The sequence below is a fragment of the Ptiloglossa arizonensis genome, chromosome 8 (assembly GCF_051014685.1).
Source record: "Ptiloglossa arizonensis isolate GNS036 chromosome 8, iyPtiAriz1_principal, whole genome shotgun sequence".
NCBI classification, from domain to species: Eukaryota; Metazoa; Arthropoda; class Insecta; order Hymenoptera; family Colletidae; genus Ptiloglossa; species Ptiloglossa arizonensis.
Genome location: NC_135055.1, coordinates 9988266 through 10010440, shown reverse-complemented (window position 1 = coordinate 10010440; position 22175 = coordinate 9988266). Strand labels below are relative to the sequence as shown.

General features: G+C 34.7%; 1 protein-coding gene across 2 annotated transcripts in view; it reads right to left on the bottom strand.

Annotated features, from left to right (window-relative positions):
* LOC143150541 (furin-like protease 1) overlaps positions 1–22175 on the bottom strand; it is a 373697-nt gene that overhangs the window by 169932 nt on the left and 181590 nt on the right. The window lies entirely within an intron of this gene.

Below are 22175 nucleotides of genomic sequence, written 5' to 3'. Positions count from 1 at the left end.
GCGTCATTATATCTGTTCAGAGTACACTTCAGTTTTTACACTAGCGTGTGCTCATTAACCAATACGGTGAAAGATGCACGCAAGATTCTTCTCTGACGATCTTTCATCCTTACTTGCTACATGTTTTCTATTTACTTCGAGCTGATATATATTTCTCGTACGAAAAGGTACACGACAGACCCCAATAATGATTAATATTATTCGCGTAATAATGCTGAAAAGTATATATACAGTGCTATAATATTTTCGTGTTGCTAAATTTTTTGTTAAACTCCCTAAAATACAAAGAAAAATATATGATGGAGTTCTATAAAAGAAACTGACAGTCTCCTTGAAAATTTTAAAAAGTACATCTTAAAAATGTACTATAGTTAAACCTTTTATTCTACAGACTCGAAAGTTGGAATAATTGTATCTAAAGTAATACTCCAATGAGTTCACCAATCGCCTAGGACGAAACCCTTTCGATAGAAAACTATCTGTTGTCGTAAAAAATATTTCTTTTAAAATACCAAAATAAGAAACTGTGTCTCTTCTACGATTATATTAAATCTATCGTGTATTAAAAGATGCACCCTCAAATGTCACTAAGAATAATACACGTGATCGAAGAACTCAGTCGTCCGATGTTGCAAAAGTTGTTCGCAGTGATGGTAAATCGATCAATTAATCGACAATCTCGTTGAATTATAACGATAATGGCACGAAACGTAAATTTACCATCGTTGTCATGGAAATACGTGTTCCACATTGCCCTGTGAAAGTTATCAGAGACACGGTGTAGCATCGAACTGTCCGAGGTGTTAAAATGCGAGCTCCGTTTCGTAAAATCGAACTGAACGAAATTTAACAAAGGTGGGTTAAAGAAAGCGGAACCGGGGAACAGGGAAAAGATTAATGCCCACTTGAACGAGGAACTTTCGATGTCTCGAATAAGAACGCGATAACATCAGCTGCCGAAGATCCCCGGCCAGAGTTCTTTTCTTCGCGAGAAAAGAAGAGAGGATTTGAACGCGTGTCGTTTGATTCGAGAGCATTGGTTTTCGCGCTCGCGAAACTTTCGCCCCGGTTCGACGCAATGCATCCAACTACGTCTAAGAGCTCGGTCGATCAAAGAAACGAAAATTGATCTCAATGAACAGGATTTATGGATCGTCGACACACCTTAATTTCTCTGCTCCTAATGTCCACTCACTTCGGATAAAACTGAAATACAAAACCAAGATTTTATCGACGATATTGATATTTCTTCTAATCGTACAATACGAGTAAGTTATTTTACATTGGTCAAATGTTCGTACCATCCCGATACCAATAATATCATTGAAATACAATTTACAGGCGAAAAGATGGATTTTCCTCACATTGGTGACATTACTCGAAGCCGTTCTTTGTTGTTATATCACGGAACGACGTATTTAGTCGATCGGCGATGAATTAAATAAGCGACAACTATCACGTCCAAGTTTTATTACACGACATAATAAATAGAAAACGTCCTCGCCCACTTTGTCGTCAAACGACCGTTCATTCTGCCAGAACAGTTCATCGCGCACAATCGAAATAAGAATTTCGCATGAAGGGAAGCCAACGATGTCCTGCCTTTTAAGACAGCCATTCGTTTGGTCGACGTATCGTTCAACGTCGTTGCTTTATTGCTTAATAATTCGCGTATTCAAAACGTCCCTCGCGGACAACGCGTCCTGTGTCTCGTGTTTGTACAAAGTGCTCCGTTGGTTCAATTTGTTAATGGTCTGCATCGAGAAGACGAATGCCCAGGAAGTCCCATAAAGATGCAGTTTGCAACGACGACTACCGAACAACGTTGTCTTTGGCCAGTCTTTCAGTCGCCGTTCCCTGTATTCTTTAGTCCAGACTCGCAATTTCCCGACGATTCCTGTTTATTACCCTTTCAACCTTTCCCGAACCAAGGGAAACGATCTTTCATTGTAGGGTCGATCGTTAGATAAAAAGGTTGACCACCCTACGAGAAGCACTTCTTGTTGAACATCGATGTTTTAACTCATAACAGCGAAACGTCGATCCGACTGGCTGATTCGCCATGAGATTGCGGTAACGAGGAATTTTGATTACTCGTTATAATGCAAATTAGAGAACCGAGCTTCACTCTAGAGAGATATGGACGCACGGTTACTCTCGCTGAATATTGGAGTTTTCAAGCTTTTCGGAACGAATGCTTGCCAGCTTTTATACTGTTTATTCGATGGTTACTTGTGCTCTCTCTGTTCGGCTACATCGATATTGTCTATCAGCGTTGTTTAATCGAAATTATTTAGCCTTGAGTGCAACACGTACAGAATTTTTGTCTCGGTTCTTCTTTCTCAATCGAAAATACGATCGCACTGTGCCCATACTCTACTTTGCAATGAATTCAAACAGCTCGATGCAACACAAATGTGATTTTTATTTTTCCGTTGTTTATCATATGAAATTCTCCATTCTGACACACTTTCATATTTACGCAATTTAATACGCTTCAACTCCGAATTTCACGTTACCCTACAGCACACGAACCGAATCTCCTCTGTTCATTTATGTCTTTTACTATAGTATATCAAATTCTCTGGTTCTTTCTCATATGTTGTACATTATTGTTTCAATATTTTAGTTGCTCGTATCCGTTTATTGTGCGCTATTCTTTTTAATAAATACACGAGCAGCGTACCATGCACAAGTAAATAAATTTGTTAGAAAAATCGTTCGCTTTAGGAAAATTTATCGGGGAATAGAACATAGTTTAGTATTTATAAATAAATCGGGTAATACCGAAAAGAATTGGAAGTCCAGTCGAAAACGTTTCACGTGCGAAATATATCCAAATATTTTCTACCTTTTAGAGATTGAACATGTTTTATTTTTCAAGAAATATAAGGTACAGTTGTCCCAAGCATTTTTAACGTTTCAATCATTTTATTTCGCTCCTCTTCGGAAGCAATATAATAAATATCTACGTAAAAGGACAGTGTAATGTAAAATAATGAGGAACATACAAAAAAGAAAATACGTTTATTCCTAAATTTTTCCTGCATTAAAGCAACAAAATAATTGTTATATTTCAATTCGTGGAATCATTAATTAATTCTCTTCCATCAATAACAGAGTAGTAGATATTGTTTAGTGCATATTCATCAGTTTCGTTAACTTCTTAATAGCGCGATCCTAATTGAAACTGAATAATTAACTTATCTCGGGTCATCCTACAAGGAAGTTCCTGGCAGTTAAATTATAATGTAGGTTTATTTCTTCGGTCTCGGTATAATTAATGTTATATACATGAAGCTCACGTTCTGGAAATAATTTAGGAACAGTTCTGGAAATAATTTCACCTCTAATTTTATTATTCGGTTCCTGTGATTATTATTCATAAAGCAATCAATTGATTAAATTAAATTATATGTTCTGCAACAACGTACAACTTTCGACACGAAGAATGTTGTAACATGTTCTATTAATGCTTTTGGAAAGAGATAGCATCGAAACATACTATCTTGACAAACATAACGACGAAATACAATTCAAGAAGCTGAAGTATCAACTAGTAGGTAATCTGAATCTCAACCATCGATTAACAGACAATTTCAAGAACTTCAATTATCAATTTGTAGGAAATTATAAGAGTTTTAACCATCAACCGGCAGGCAATTTAAAAAATTTCAACCACCAACCAGCAGTCAATTTTAAGAACTTTAACTTGAACCATGACCCAGCAGACAATCTGCAGAACTTCAGCCGTCAACTAGCATACAATCAATCACGTAACTGCAGCATCTATCCTCTAGAAGCACAGACATTGCATTTATCTTGCCTGAAGATATACTACCAATGCCTTGAGATTAAAAAATAAAACATCAAATAGAGAACGGAAAGTAGGTTTTACCGTGTTATTATTAGGATTTTCGTATAAAGAAATGTGGAAAAATCAATAACATTGAAAACAAGCAAGGAAGACGCGATAGAAACACAGTTCATGGGCTTGGTGGTCGCAAGTGGAGAAGTACTTATGAAAAAAATGAAATAGAAAAAAAAATGATAATAGAAAAACAACGATGAGTGAGAAATGACATGAATAATTTTCGAAATATCGACAGAAAACAAAATGGGTAGTTCCATATTATCACTTTTCCTTCTACTATTGAAACATAGGTTACTAATTTTGTGACTCACAATTATACTCACAAAATGAATGCAATGATCTTTATTTATTTTATACTGTATCTAGAGCGTTGTCGTCGCTGAATCTAGCTCGAAGAATCCAAGATGTGGAATCCAGTTCGAAGGAGTAAATAAACTTCGAAATGATCCACCCGGTTGGATCCTGCTCGAAGTAGGTACCAAGGTGTACCTTCGTGACGTCGTTTTGTCAGCTACACTTCAACTTAACGGAATGCAGTCGCGTTGAGATATTGATTGAAATACGTCGCAGTGCCTCGTGTTAAAATTCGGTATATTTGCAAGTGAACACAGCAGATGTTTTTTACTGTTCGGTGGTTGTGTCGTAACTGTTGTAAATGAAGTTGTTGAAAAAGTTTTTATACAGAAAAATTGAAGAGATAATTAAAATTCGAATTATGTAAGAAATATGATACACGTTAGAAAAGTTGCAAAGTCGATTTGAAGCTGAAAATACTGTTCTGGAGTACAGATCGAGAATATAATCTCTAGGAAATGCAGTCGAAGATAATAAATTATAGAATATTGAATACAAATAAAAGTTTTTTTTGGAACGATTCCAATAGATTTTCTCTGATATAAAAACGAAACTTGTCTTCTTTAATTTGAACGTCAACATGGTAGCCATTTCATTAAAAACAAACAATCAAACTTGTCGAGATTTAAGAAGCACCTTGTCCAGATACATACCTTATTGTGAAATTAACATATAAACTATACTTGTAAATTTCTAATTAAACGATAAATACAGAGCTTATCTCTTACAAGAAATATTTATAACGTGTCTGGAAATTAGATTTTTTACGTTCGCCAGTGGATAGAATTTTCTAGCAAACTACGAACGATAAAGGATCAAAATTCACGCGAGACGCACAAATCGTTAACGCGAAATTAAAAAGTGTGTAATTGTTTAGACCGAAACGAGTTTCGCTTCTGGTTAATTTCGAGACGTAATCGTTCACGCATCCTGTAACGTGTTAAGTGCTACGATATTCAGGCGTCTCGTATTAAAAAAAAAGAAGATGAAATAGAGAAAAAATGGAAAAAAGAAGGAAAAAATGTGAGAGGCGGTCGGTCCCGGCGGATGGTAGGCCGATATTTAATAAATTAAAGGGAACACCGTCAGCTTCTATTTTTGCAGAGATGGCGGCGCGTGTAATCATTATACGCCGGCAAAAGGTAACGCCTAGGGGAGCCCATTACGAGATTCATAAATTGCGGGGTGAGCCCTCAGAAGTAATCTTAAATAACGAGTATGAAAACGGCCGTTAGCGGAAGCGAGGAAGAGTTCGCGCAATTTCCTCAAGGTCATTTCGTGTCTTTAGCGAACATGGCGTCGACGAAACCGCAACATTGCTGGATACTTACAATTTTTTGACAGAAATCACGAAAACGTAGTAACATAAAAATTCTTTACCGTTCTACGAGATGAAATCGATAAATAATGAAGAATTTTAAAAGATGTTACGAGTAGACTAATTATATAAGTCACTGGAAACGAAATATTTTTTACACCACAATTTTTCTACGCATTTAAGTAAGCAGAAACGTTACAGTAATTTATTTGAAATGCGATGTGAACGTTATAGAAAATACAGTTTATCACCATGGTATTTTTAGGAATTACAGCGTTAGAAAAATGGGATAGGAAAAGATTAATTTTTTATATTCGAAGTAGATATACTTCATAAGTTAGAGCCATCTACCCGTACACTGCACGGATTTCTCTCACCAAATGTACAACCTGTTTTACGATGTGTCCGTGTTCAATAGGAGTACAATTTCGTTGTACGACTATCGTTACACATCGATATACGACTCATCGTACAATAAATTTTTACGTCTATTGAAGACTATAGGTGGGGAATTGGTTTTACGAATAAAAGGTGACGTGAATGTTGACGTGCGATGGTGGGATGTTTGTTTTATGTGGGAGAGGAGCATTTAGTAGTGAGAATGTTCGGTGATAGTTATAGAGTCGGTCGTGAGAGATGACAGTAAAAGTGAAAGCATACAGAGGGTGAGAGAGTACGTACTGCGAGATATAGAATAATGGTACAACCTAGATTAATTATTATTATTAATTTTCTATGTATTCTCTACAATCGATTATTTTAAAATACATTAGGTAATTTTATATCTCTCGTTCAATTTAGTCATAGTAGTGAGTAAATTCGGTTCAATTTACTCACATGTAACGGTCTACTATACTTTACACAATTTTGGTTGATACGATTATTTAAACGATAATTCTTGTAAATGCGCATGGGATTATACAATTTGTCGTACGATACGTTCGTGTTCGATAATGTTGTACGCCTCTATCATAGGGTTATTGTTGCGACTGACCTACGACTCGCCGTATAATAAATCGTTACGAATTTATACGATTGCACAATGGAACGAGGCGCACATTTTTTATCCGTACAGTCTAGTATTCCGTGACAATTTGAAACGCGTACATTACGATGTACCGATAAAGATTATTTTATTTTTCTACTTTAACCGGTTAATGCGTAGTATTGTGAACATTCCCGAATTGAATACCATTTTTCAATTAAAATTCATAAATTCATTGCATGATTATTTCGACAAACAAATGGAGGTTGCTTTTTATGGACAGGTATTTAATCGAGTATTAATTCTTTCATCTCTATAAAGTTTTCTATCGACACTTGTTTGTTTTTAGTTTTTAATTACTTGTCTACGAAATATTTTGTTCCGTCAACCAAAATAGGATACCCTAAATATACCGAGAAACTGTTAAACATCCATTCTGAAAAGAAGAGATGCAAGAATCGAATGCTACTGATTTAATATCCAAACCTACAAACGTTTATGATATTTAAAAATCTGCCATATCGTTGACAAAGGTGTGCTGTATTAAACGGAATCTATGAAGAAAAATAAACCCTTACCAGTTCGTGAAGATATATGTTCGACAAATTTATTAGAAAGATGCCTCGTTTGTATACGAAACTCTTGTCAAAGGAGATACGACCAATGATAAAGTATCCTTGTGTATTTCTCACATATCCTCTCCTTTTCGAGCACGTGACACTATACGCCGGTAGTAACCATGAAATCAGAAATCGTTACAAAATGCAAAAGGAAGACGATTAAAGATACGGTGAGTTTCTCATGAAAGTCAAAAGATGCTGCGAAACTTCGCGGCAGAAATTCTGCCAAAAACGATCGCGTCCGGGCTGATCCGGCGAAGTAATTCTTACGATTATAAAGCTCGATCTCACGGCTTTTCAACGGTAAGCTGTGTGCTTCCGGGATCACGAAGTTTCCCGAGCAGAAAGGAAATTGCCTTTTTATAGGCACGCGGGGAGCCCAGTCGAGAAAGGAACGATGGCTTTATATCGAGGGCCATCAACGTGTAGGCGTCGCTTGAACCGCGATTCCAGTATCGATTCGACCGACCACGTGGAGAGGAAGAATACATTTTTTATCGGTTTTATTATCTTCCTTGTTTTTAAGGTACTCGCGAATGGGCGCCACCTAGGTGTGGAAGGGTTCAGTTCTACTGTTTTTCTTCAATTTTTCTCTTGACACGCAGTTCGAAATAAAGCAGTAGAAGAATATATATATATAGAAATTTAAGTTAATTGGTTTAAAGAAATTCAGCGACGTTTCGATTATGCAACATCTCTGTGTGCACAACTGGAACGTATTTCTTCCATAGAACATCAAATTTGAAGATGTTTATAAATTTATCGCGCAGCAATAAAATTAAATTAGAATTATAAGCTATGCAAGTCTTCGCTGAATTCTAAGCAGACAGAATTAGGACCGCGATATGTGTTCATTTACTAAAAAAATATAGTCGCGTTTTTATACTTGCATACATTTCGAAATTAAAATTTTAAATATTATTGATTCTTTAAAAATAACAGTCAAACTCTTATGTTTTTATGAAGCGTATATACAATAAATAATCAAATACTTTCGAGTGTTAGTCTCTGCGAACATGTGATGTATTTAAAGGATAGAAAAAAGTAAAAAAAATTGAAAATCTTTAATTTTTATGTTCGTCGTACGAACATCGCGCATATCTTGCTTTTTAGTGTTAATCTTTATCGAATAAAACTAAAAGGAATTTGAAGTCATGGTTTATGACGACAATTTTAAATTAATTTTTATCTAACGCACGAAAGATGAAATATGCTTTTACAATTAAGGGTAGCTTTCATGGTAAGATACGTAGAACCTTTGTTCTTCCACCAAACGGATTCCTGGGGGCTTTGTTTCAATTTCTTTCGCATTCGCAGTCAGTTTACACTGGCCATTGATTACAGCATAAGCACTTTCCAAAGATAATGGAATTTCGGCCCAACTATGCTGTAATTCAAGAACAATGCAGTCCATAGTCCATAGTCTTTGCACTGAACGTTGCTCTGTTTTCGTTAAACCGCATTATGCTGTAAATTATTATTAACTGCGGTCTACACAATGCTTGTCAAATGTTCCTTAGAATGTGCACTTCTTTTTCTTCCTTAAAAGGCCTACCATCAGAGAATATTCATTCGATAAAATTCATGGATCTAATTTTAATCCTTAATTGTAATAATTTTATATTATGTATTTATGTATTAAACGGATAACCGCACCCTTCCATGAAAAAGTGATGCTCGAAGAAGAATAACGATTAGAAGACAATTAACGTTACAGTGTGCAATTCGATAATTTTTGGTTAAATTAATTATGTAATAATAATGTTTCGTTGAAACCTTTCAGAGAGAAATAAATCATTTTCATGCAATATATCATTTAGATGACGAAAATTCATGTATTAGTTGAACTTCTAATGTACTTTCATATGTACAAAGTTGTTTGTCAATTATACTTTTCGTATTCCATAATAACACGTATCACGTATCATCTGTTCCAAAAAAGTCACAAGAAAAGTTGCATTGAGAAACTAAAAAAAAATGTTGAAACCTTCGAAATTTTATTTCACCTTGTTAAAGAAATTTCCTGTGGAGAAAAAAATTGCTCCATACCTGCACCACTATGTACTTAGTTTGAGTTTGTATGTGCTCCAAACAAAATAGTTTGTCTATAAATTTTTAAACTCGAATTTCTCGAAAATGAAGTCCTGCATTTAATTCCTGCGTGTTTTTGAATTCATTTTCTCACTAAGAATGATCGTCTCCTTGACTGTACAACGAATTACGATTTATCTTGTAAACAGGGTGTTCCAAATTACTAGAATGACCAATATTTCCGAGATGGTCGAGATATGAACAAAAAATTATAAAAAAGAATCGAACAGTTTTATATGCTATAAACTCTTGTCCCTTGTAGAAATTATAAAATAAATTATTAAATACGTGCAGCTACAAAGTGTAGTTGCATTCTTTTTTAGAGTGTTAGTTGGAAAGACATTTTAATATTAAATTTGTAAATTGCTATTCATAAATTTCAGCATACATCGTACTACCTAATACGTACGTCCCAGCCTTTATTGGATCTGTAAATAGGCCGGCAAAAATTGAATAATTCGGATGTGAATGAATGATTCACTTTCCTTACTCTTCGGACGTGTCTTCATCGGGTTCTTACTTATTCAGAAGTTTGCAAAACCATCTCCCTAGGAAGGAGTTAGGAAATATTGACACAGTCAAAACGTGCCTGACTGGATTCGTCGCGTAAAAATCAAAGAATTTGTAGAAAAACGAGATCGAAAAGAAACGGAAAGTCAATGTAGAAAATATGAAAAATACATCGATGTTCAATGGCGTTACATAAATGAATTATTTTAATTCATTCGCCTTTTTCAGAAAGAGAAAAATACTCGAATTATCCATGAGATCATTCGTATGGATCACGAGTCCAATTATTATGATTTTAGAAAGATTAATCTTATTTATAAAGGAAGAGATCTTTTTAAAAATGCAATTGAATGTACACACTTGAATGCATCGAAGTGACATGGCCATTTGGAGCATCCGAAGTCGTTCAAATTTATACTATTGTTAAGCAACAATTACTAACCTTAAAGAGTTTTAATCGAAAATCTTTGATAAATTGTGCTTTCGTGTTAGTAATGCTATTAATCGTCACTTTATGTGAATTCCATCAAAGGACATTTCTCCAGCTCCTTAGGTATAGAAAAAGAATATAAATTCAGGCACTTCAATTGGTGAAAGAACTTCCACGATTTAGAAGAGTTCATAAATTATTCCCCGATACAAATTTTTTCATTCCTGTTATTTCTATTTATCCTATTTTATTTGAAATATAACACAATCAATCTTAAAAAGACGAGTGTTCTATTATCCGAAAATTTCTTTAACCTGAATATTCTGGTTTTCCTATTATTACGGATAATGAAAGTTCCATTATACTTTCTTTTCATAATTCCAATTGTTACGACAATACCTTCTTGTTACATGGGAGGCTCTATGTTACAGAAAAATATTTTCGTCCGCACGCGTAAAATCTCCTTCGTTTCTCTTATCGATACGAAACGAAAGATTTTCGTTGCTCATGGGGAACTGTTTCCCCCCATGCTATTGAGGCGGTAGCGATCGATAGCAGCAGATGGGACAGAACAATTTTTTACGATCCAAACAACTTTATCCCTCTCTTTGAAAACCCTCGCATACTCGCAGTTGTTCGCGCGGGTATTTTTTAGCTGCTTTACGAACACTCGATTCTTTGTCCACTTGTCCGATGACAGATAGAAAGTGTTTCATTTAGAAAAAAAGACAGTGTGCAACGTATTATGTAACGTATTGTGCAGGTAGGTTTCTCGTTTCGGTATTTATAGCCTCGTTGAGAGATCGATGAAACGTCAAATGAAGTCGGAAGTATGACAGAATAAATTCTTAACTTTCAACTTTTTTAACGCGGATGCGTTCATGTCACCATGGAGTTTATTTTCGTTTTAATTTATCGCCGACTGTTGTTTGGCATTTTCTTAACCCATTGATTTATGAACCGAATGAATAATGTGAGCTATAAATAACGGAGGAAAATGTGAAAATTAGAAATTAATTAAAACAGGGCTTCTATACACGATAACAAATAAATTGTATTGAACAAGGTACAATTAATTGTACGTTTTGAAAATTCGTATCCGAATATATATATATATAAATCGTGAAATGTAACTGGTACGAATATCACTCGTTCGCATTAATTTTATCTTCGTAGCGTGAAAAACTAGGAACAGATCGAGATATTTGTGTAGAAAATTGTGAGTCGTAATTTACGAAATGAGAGACACGACACTCATAAAGAAAATGCAAAAAGTACGAGAGATAATATTCTGAAACAAGTGCAAATGAACAGGTTTACTTGCAGCTTTTTTATACCATTAATATACACTATGTGCACAGAATAATTACGCTCTTAATCTGCAACAGTTTTATTTACGTATGGAAAACAAACCAACCAGGTGGAATATCGACAACAATGTTCTTTTTCTCTAAAACAATGTTTTTAACGATTCTCGTTGTTTCTGTATAGGATGCAGCTGCAAAGTACAATTGTACTTGTTTCTCAAATGAAACCCTATGATCTTTTTATATAAATTGGTTCCTCGTGATATACACCAAACAGACGCACGAGAAAATATTTAAAATATAATGGTAGAACGTTTGAGTATTTGTTCTCATAAATATGAAAAAACGATATAAAATTTTCTTCTCGCAATTTTTTTCTATTTACGATAACAGGATAACATTTTTAAATTCCAGATTTTATTCAATTTGTAAATACGGTATTTACTGGTAAATTTTCCAACAATATTTATGATACGTTAAATCCAATAATTTGATACTTTTTAGTCGTGTCACTTTCCTTGCCGGTGTGCGAGATAAAACTAACAGTGACATTGATATCGTGATATGTCTAAAAATGTAATCTATCCCAAGCGTGTTGCTCTGCGAAGATGCTGTATTCTAAAATTTGTCGAAATAAATGCAGACGGATACAATACACAAGGATACAAATTAAACGAGTCCGTTACCGTCGCAGCTACCATGCACAATATTATTTCCGACTTTAGGCGCTGGTTCGTGCGAGCAGCTGCGAATATCGACCGTGAGATGAGACAAGGGATGGAGAAATTCGATGCGAAAGCTAGTTTCTGGACCCACCGCCCATCGACTTCCTTCTTGTAGCAGTTTCCTCCCTTCTTCGGAGGATACCCCAATCGGCTCGCACGCAAACAGGTTCCTTCGTTCGAGCTTGGCCTTTCCTAGCCTTTTCCATGCCACCGACCTTTCTTCGGAACGAAACAGAAGGTACTTTCCCTATGAAGTTAGTATCGTTCCTTCTATTTACTTTTCTCTTTTTCTTTTCGTGGTCGAACATCCTTACATTTTTCAGAGGATGCACGACGAAATTTTTGGTAGAGTAATTCGAGGCAACATGGACAATACGATGTAAATGTTTTTTAAAATAAAATAATAATAAGAATAACGTAATAACGTCTCGACTTTGGTTTTGGGCGTTTCTCGGAACCTTGAACTACAAGATAAAGAAACAATTGTTACAATAAGAAGTCGAAGAATGAAACACGAATTAGTTAAAGGGTAGAATCCTGAATCACGATTTAATTAAATGGTACAAGTTCGAAATTAAGGAAATGCTTTATATTACTCGTATAATATATGGTTTATATTACATATATATATAATATATTATTATACTTAATATATTGTAGCGAAAAATTCTTCTGTTGTCGTTTTTGTGGGTGTGAGAATTGTTCATGATACTATAAAAACGGATGATTGTTCCTAATTTGTCAATCACGTATTTATAATAATAATCTGTTAACATGTTCTCAAAATTGAATTAGTTAGTTTCGTTCAAATGTTACTTGAACGCTATTATGATAGGTTTGAAACGAAACTATCAAGCAGTTCTGTTAATATCAGTATTAAGAACTCCTCTAGTGTTTTCATGAAAAGTCCTCGAATTTTTTAAACTTACAGCACTGGTTAGAAGATCTTTAATCTTCGACAGCTGGCATAGTTTAGGAAAAATGAACCTGTCACGATTTTTAATCGTAAATAATTATAGTAAAATAGTTAGAAACTTTAATAGATCACAGAAACAAATAGTAGATAAGGAATTGACAACAAATACATTTATGGTAAATGGAACCAAAATTATCTGTTGTCTGTAGTTTCAATGCAAAGTATTTGACGACTAGAAAATAAACTATGCCCTTGCTGTAGTCGAGTTCAATTATGCGAAACTATGTGTCGCGTTTTCCAAGATTCCTTCGCAAAATCTGAAATATAGATTTGAAAGTAGACTTGTGCTAACTGAATTTCTTAGTTCACCCCGAGACTTCTCAAAATTAATAGACTCGCTCGAGTCTAGAGAGTTTCTCCGAGTCGGTGCTAAAAGCAAATTAATACTCCCTTAAAACTAAACTAAAATACCCGCAATCAATCTTAACAATTGATACAGTTTAAAATATTTCTTGACATAATGAAATAATGAATAAACCGTGAAATAACTCTCCGATTTTCCTTTATTCTTATACGAAGTGCAAAATAATCGACAAACTTCTTTAGCGCGTTTACAAATCATGTTTGACACTGCGAACAAAATTTTCAATAAGGGTTTTAATCTTCATTGATAATAATATTTCGAAATATTTTCGAAAACATGTGAAGAATTAAAAATGGATCTGCAGCTCTTCGCATACGATTTGTCTCTATATTAGTGAGATAAATCAAAACTCAATTACAAGGGAAAGATAAAATGAATCGACAGTGTTTAATAAAAATAGAAGCAACACTGTCTCACCGGTCCATTGTAAATATTAAACGATCCTCGTTTTTATTTGTCTTTCCGATCGTTTGAATGTGCACCGCTTGAAAAATTTATCTCTACTACAATTCGACCGACGGATAAAGGCGAGTAGCTGACAAATACAAGACGATTCCGCATGGTGGCAGATCCTTGTTTCTTAATCAAAGACTTAATTACAACAGGCAGCCTACGTGTTGTCGAGTCCACTGTCTTCTGAGCTACGTTCTCGTGTTCAATCGTCCGGTAGATCTATTCCCATCGAACAAGTTAAAGTGCTCGTTTCGGTGGCTCCGAGGAATTCCCATCGATTAATTGTCCACTCGATCTTGAGTGATCGACGAGACGAACACGATACACCGTGTACACGTTTGGCAATCGATACAGACCCAAAGGCGACGTCAATTGTCGAAACTCGACGATTAAATTAGCGACGAGGTAATTTTCAGTTCGTGCGGATAACTTTATCGTAGCTGACTGGTTGGAGGTATTAACTGTTGGAGAAATCCGTTGTTTGCCCCCGGATTAATTGTAATTGAACGTGTCTAATAATGAGTGATACAGATATTCCGTCAAGCGGGAAAACTATTCTGTATGAATTATTTTTGACCATTGGTTCCTACGGACGCTACTGTAACGCTCGATACAAATGTAAAATTATAAGTGATCATTTATTACTGCTCAGTGTTACTATTTTTCTGCTCTGGATTGCGTTCTCATAAGAGATTGTATTATTTTTACACTTACACTTTTGTGTTACACTTATACTTCTTATTAATAGAGAAATGGTAATGATGAATATAAGCATAAAGGTTTTAACTGTAGTTTTGTTCCTTTTGGGTATTAAATTTTAGTCCGAAACAGCGTTTCTCTAAAAGGTGGTAATATTTTCCAAGTAATTCAAATACGAATAATTCAAAAAATTTGTATAAATCTTTAACGTCACATCGAAGTAACGTTGAAGACTAACATATTCTAGTTTCGGCAAAATTTGAAATATTACTGTAATAGTGTTCGCTTTCGAATAGAATGAACTTATAAAATAACTTATAAAGAAGTGATTCTATACGTAAAAATGAAATACCAAAGCATATAAAAAGAAGAGTAACATTTTTTCGTTCAAGGCTTCATTTTGAGAAGATCGATCGAAAAGTTCCATTAAAACAGTATTCTAGTTTAGAGCTTAACATTTTAGGCGTTATTTAGGATTTTTTTAAGAACCATTGACATTACTATAGCCAGATTCCGGACATGTTTTTGATCTATATTTAAGGAGTATACCTATATTTTAGTAGTGCCCCTTAAATTGCACATGCCTGCACGATTCTGACCATTTCACTTATTTAAAATGGATAAACGAACATGATTATTTCAAAAAATTAAATAAAAAAAAAAAAAAACATCAATTTTCTTAAGGTTCCAGAACAGGTTGTTCCCTTAATACGTGTTCAGTTGTTTGTGAAACTATCGAAATGGCACGTTATGGTAGTCGTGAATATGCAGACGTGATTCTTGCACTTGGTGCTTGTAACGGAAATGTTTCTACTGTAACCTCGTTGTACGCAGTGCGATTCCCTAATCTTCGTAAGCCGGATCGACGAATGGTACAAAGGATAGAGGGGTCCGTTCGTTTCAGACAAACGAAAACACTTCCAACAATTTGTAGCCTAATTAAATAAACGGATTATTGGAATTTAGTGCGCTGATTCGATCCTTAACATTGTTTACAGCTCCCTTTTGATGGAACTTCACGGTCGATTATCTCGAAAACGAAGCCTCGAACGAAAAAATATTATTCTCTTCTTCTGATATAATTTTTCCTATAAAATCACTCCTGTCCAATTATACCACGATATAGATACATTCTATTTACGTTTCGAATGCTCAAAGATGCATTTTCATTCATAAAAGAAATAACTAACTAACCGATAATCACGTGAAATTCTACTTGCAATAAAATAATGAATATTCCAATATTACAACGTTACTATTATTCAAAACATTGCGAGTCCCAATATGCGTAATTCGTGTCGAAAATCGATCCCCTGGGTCTTCGAGTACCTCGAAACGAAGGTAACCCTTTCCGCGTTAAAATACGAGAATAAAAGAAATTTCATCGTTATTCGCGAGGGCCAGGCCGTGTAAATTCAATTTTCCATCTTCACGTCAGCTACGCGTATCGGACGGTGACATTTTGTCCCCGTGAAACGTGTGTCCCGTTCATCGCGCGAATGTTCGTCGCGTTTAATTGACAAACCGGACGACGAATTGAAACCGGCAAGACAAGAGGGCGGGTTAATGTTCGCGTCACAGAAATAAATTCGAATTAAAGCCAGCGGGAACGCGCCGGTTTATTTGCTCGGCTGCGGAATGCATACCGCGACACGCGACGTCGTAAATCTGGCTTCGACCCGTCACGCGGATTCGTCCGATTTCTCATCGACGGTGACGATCATCGTGGCGAACCAATCACGTCTGTCGCTCTACCCCTGCCGAACTTTCGACGCGCGCGACATATCGATGGCTTATTGCGAAAATCTTGGACGCATTTGGAATCTTGACGAGGCGGCTCGCGATTGTCAACATCAGCGGAAAACACTCGATTTCGGCTCGCTTTGTTCGAACGTTTGCTGCGTGTTGATAACACGCGTCCACTCGGTGATCCGTTTTCGATTAAAGATTATTCGCACGGTAGAGTCGTCGAGACACGAACGTGCACTTCTCGGTGGACGAAACGTAACATTCGACAATTTATCGGAACATGCGTATTGTTGATTTTATATTCAAGTCGTCTGTATTGATAATGCAATACGAAATTACGATGAGTATACACTAGATTGTTCAGTAAGTTTTGTCGTTTTCTGCATTGTAAAAAAATACTACGACAGTTCAATTTCGAGCGACTGTGGAAATACGAATGAGTCGTATCGTCCTATTAAATAGGTCAAAAATATAATAATGCAACATCGAGCGAGGGAGCAGAATGATGTATCTGTACATAAGCAAAGTACATTGTATTATTAATCTAATCTTGACTTGTGATTGCAATATTTGTGTAACGATGCTTCTTTGGTTTAATAATCTCCAATATTTAATAAGCTACATCTTATAATATTTTTATTTTCTAATAAAAATCTTTAGAAGAGATAATCGTGTACTCTATGATACAGTATGTATGTATATTACGTACAGGTTAAAGCGTAACATATGGGATTCATTTCAGCAGTGGATTCAGGATAGAATAGTAATGAAAAAAGTTGATATAAACATATGCTCCGTTTGACTTTGTTCTCAAGTTATAGCCATTTTTCTACTCCGGAAATTCATCATCGCTAATCGAGCTAGTATAACGGATTCTATTAAATTATTTTTATACAACGATTAGTCCATGATATCTCTCGACTTTGTTACATCCGATAATTAAATTACATTTTGTGCAATTCCTACAGAGGTAAGCAGCGTTCATCGTCGGGGTACAGAAATGACTGTAATTTGGAAACAAGGTCAAATACAGCATACGTTTGTACAAACTTTTTTCATCGCTTTTGTGTCCAAACCCACCACTGAAATGGATCCCATGCGATAAAGTACCCATAAATAATTGAATACTTTAAACTGAAATTGTACATTTGAAATTTATAGAGAAAGGTTTTAGTTTTTAAGGAACAATGTAATTACCATTATTATCGATAACCATTTCTGATCTTATCTGCACATTTTCAATCCCTCTCTCAAAGAACCTTTGCTTCTTTACGACAAAGAACAACTCAATAAGAGTTTGGTCGTTGTCAAAGGTTTTAAACGTGTCTTTAATGAACGAATGCTTCTAAAATCCGAACAAACGATGATCAAATGATGCTACATCCGGAGAATACGGAGGGTGTGATAAAACCTCCCACCGAGTATACGTTACTGTATGGAGCCTAGCATTATCATGCTGTAAGATAACACCTTTTCTACTGACTTATGCTGGCCTTTTTCCAGTAGTTGTTGGTGGAGCCTGTCCATTTGCTGGCAGAGAACTTGGACCGTTACCGTTTCTCAGGATTTTAGCAATGCAAAGTGAATCGTTCGTAGAGTCATACATTGCAATCCCACCTAGCGCATAAAAGAACCTTCTTTGGGATTCGGGTTAATTTTCGTGTCGGTATAGGTGTTCAATTAGGAGAAAATTATCCGTTTCAAATTGATGTGGAGAATTCACTTTTCGTTTTCGGTTAATATTCTGTTTGGAGCTGCTTTACTTTTCTTTCTTCTCAGCAACGAGCTGCGCATCGCGCGTTGTTGTCCCATATGCTCTATCCGTGAAGCTTTCCAATTTCTTGGAAATGGCTTCGTGTTGTTGTCCATCTAAACCCAAGTTTATCCGACAATTCTTGAATGCTTAGGTGCGTATTGAACTTCGCCAAGGATTTTGAAATCTCGTTATGGAATATTATTATTGATTGAAATTACTTTTGAAAAGTTATTTCAATTTATTGAATTGAAATAACGCTGACACTTGCTCACATTTATTACACCGCCGTAAAAATCATCAATTTTTGTTAACGGATCGGTAGTATTTCATTCACATTGAAAATACAAGAACTTTCTGGACGAGGGAAAACTTTTGGCAGATAAGAACTCTGACAAAGCAAAATTAAATTATCATTGTTGGAATACATTTTAAAACTGTATTTAAACAAATGTTTTCAAACGATTATTGATCAATAATTGAAATTTAGATTAATATAATAAAATTATAAAATTAAATAAAAAATTTTTCGTAATTCGAGAAGATCAAATCAGGCATGCTTTCTTATATGTTAAGATACATCTTTTTTGTATTTGCAACTGCTAAGAAATTGAAAATTATTGTGGATAAAGAATATATTGGACGGTATAAATAATAATAATGGTTTCAAATGTTTGAAGTGATTAAATTTAATAAATGCTAACTAGCTTTATCATATTTATGTTGTTTCGTACTGATTCCTAAGTGCTTGCTAATAATTTCTATTGTCTTTACCGTGAGCTGTTGAGATTTTGAATTAATTAATACGTCGTGTTTGTTGTTCCAGGTTGTGCCTGTTATACAAACGCAAGAGACGTTAATTAAATCTAAGAAAATGCAAATACAAACGTATTACCTGTGCCACTCGAATTCGGAAGAAAGAATAATAAATTGCGAAACTTCCGTACCGAGAGACTAAGATATCGGTTCTAAATTAGCAGTGTCCATTAAAAGAGAAGTAGAAAGAAGAAATTGTGGTTCAAAAGCTTCTTCTGGGCAGTTAGAATTACATTCGTGAATGATGTTTTTTTTTAGAAAAATGGGGCAGAACTCCAAGAGTATTCCAAAGTGAAATATACTACTGAATAAAATATAAAATCTACTGAAATTTTATCATATTTTAGTGAGAAAGAATTATTGTTCGTAACATTTAGGTGTGGAGTAAAAATGTTTATTACGTATAATCTCTCTTGCATAATTTTGACTGACCTTGTGTTATAATGCAATCAAAAAGAAATAGAAATTTTCTTCGTTTTACTTAAGCGACTATAGTTATGTGTGATGATAACCTTTTAATAACAAACAATTTCTGTTTGAACAATTTTTCTGTTAGTCTTATAGTGTAAAAGAAAGTTAAAGTGTTAATTTTGATTGAAACACTCTGCATAATCTTGGTACAATAAAGACGTATTTTTTCATTATTATTTTATGAATAAAAACTTTTGTGCACACTTGCTACAGCACACGCATTCATGGTCGTTTGTAGATAAGAAAACTCCAAAGTCTAATTAAAACTTTAGAACCTTAGAAGTTCTTATTAATTCTGAATAAAGTAAACTCATTGTGTCGCACATCTGCGAAGGAATATGAAGGGTTCTTGAATCGAGCTTTCCAAATGATAGTTCATACACTGTTTCTGCATGATCTTTTCAAATATCTTTATACCTCAGATTAGGTAGAAATATTGGAATTATCATTTAGTTGTTCGTTTTTTAAATCCTCTAGCTATGGTCGTGTAAGGTGATTTGGCAGTAGAAGAAAACAAAGCTTAGGACGAGTGCTTTCTTTAACTGATTTCGACAATTTTTATCGACTAATCAAGATCTGCAAGCTGTATATTGGTGAATTCTTTATGAGTTAAGCTGTAATCGAAGAAAATTTTGAATCATCTCGAATAACTCAACTCATTTCCTCGGCAAGCAAACTCTCGGTTTTGGAAGTTGGAAGGAACGGACTGGTAAGCATAGAATCGAATATTCTCTGTGATAAATAATCGACGAACATTGGATTAGTATGATTTAATAACAGAAATTCTATTAAGTTTTTGTGTGTGAAACGATTGATTTCATAAACGTGTGCATATTTATACAACTTAATAACCAAAATGTGCTGCCAGAAGACATTATCATTTTAATAGGAAGCAAAGTCAAATTCGTTAGTGTACTTTAACAAAGTCTCTTTAACAAAGGCATGAATGCAATTATTTCATGATAACCAAAGTATATTGAATTAATTGGATCGTTTCTTGATAAATAAATATTAGTTTCGATAAACCTATAACTGTTGGAAGTGCCATTAAGAATTCAGCTACCTCGTTCGCAATAACATAATATTAACAGCTAAATTTATTAACTATTAAATTAATTTAAACTCAAATTCTGATTGCTACAAAACACAGCAATTCCTGGTAGTTTTTCTCATTACTTTGACAGATACCACAAACCTTTTATTTGTTTCAATAATATTCACAATAATGTACATCATTAAAGCTTTGAACGTTTAAAAATGTAATTTTTTATCTGCAAAAGAAACTGTCCAATTCTGTTGAACAAATGTCTCGGGATATAAGTTCTGTTTACAGAAGCTCGGAAATAATTTGGAGATTTTGTGGACAATCGTAATTTATTAGTGTGACCGCTGTCTTATATGTGCACGTATTAACTTTGCTTTATTTTTTATAAAGTTGAACATTTGTTTAATGTTCTTAACGAATCGAAAGGCTGTTGTAAAATTAAATTTGTGTAATTGAATTATTATCTATTGAACGAAACAATAGTAAACTTTTCTCTTTGAGAGTTGTTAACATTCTAGACTCTTGGGACTTGCTTGGAACATGTTCGTCGACTATCACTTAATGGATATAGTATGTACGATCATAATGTCTCGGTTATTCCACTGTCATTTTCTAAGCCACGACATTCGAGTACGAATAGCTCTGTTTAGCAATGGGATGTTTGAAAGTGTAACATCTGCAGAAACTTTAGTTAAAATTGGTTGAAACAAAGACATTGGGTTAGGAGTATAAATTGTGCAAAATTTTAAATCGTTACTTACGAACTGAGTAAGTTTTTGTTCCATAACGACGATTCTTTTAGTTACAGATGTGTATGTTTATAAAATTGTTTGTAATAACTCGTCGATTTAAAGGTAGAATTGCAACCTTTTCATTTGAAGGTAAAACTGCAACTGTCAATTTTAAAAATTGTCGAACTGCAACCAACTATATGTTTGAAAGTAATCTTTGGAGGTATCTTTTCCATTTTTAAATTTATAGCTTGGATAAGTGAATTCTTTCGGTTAGAATAAAGTGCCCATCCTTATTTAACGATGCAATTGGATGTCAAAATTGCTCTTATGACTGATTCATGGAAACTCCGCATATTTTGTACAGGTGATCTTGTAAATTTATGTTGCACCTGAATCTGAAAAACATCTGTGAGAAATAAACAAATATCTGCCAAATTGATAGCTGTCATCGACCCTGTGTTACGAACGGAAAGTTGAATTTTGTGAAGCACGAGAAGCTGCATCCATCGTGATGCAACAGTCACCGTTAATTGTATCGTCAAAGCTGTTGCGAACACGTACAGCAGTAAACGTTAAGTACGTATGTATATATAGTGTATGTATAGTGACATTTGGGCCACATACCTGGTATCGTCAAGTGATTTATAACCCATTGCTGTTTTGTGTGCATAGTGATGAGTATTGTTGCCATAAATGTACATTAATGTAATATTTCGCGGTTGCTTATCGGAAAAAAGAGAAATTTCTTTCTTCCGATGCACAAATTTAATATAGCGCAACTAATTGAAAAGAGAAGCGAACACCGCCGTAAATATGCTCTAATATTAATATCCTCAAGATTGGCTTCGCTAATAATGATTAAGGACGCTTGAGGTGTTACACAACTTGGAACTTCAGTTAA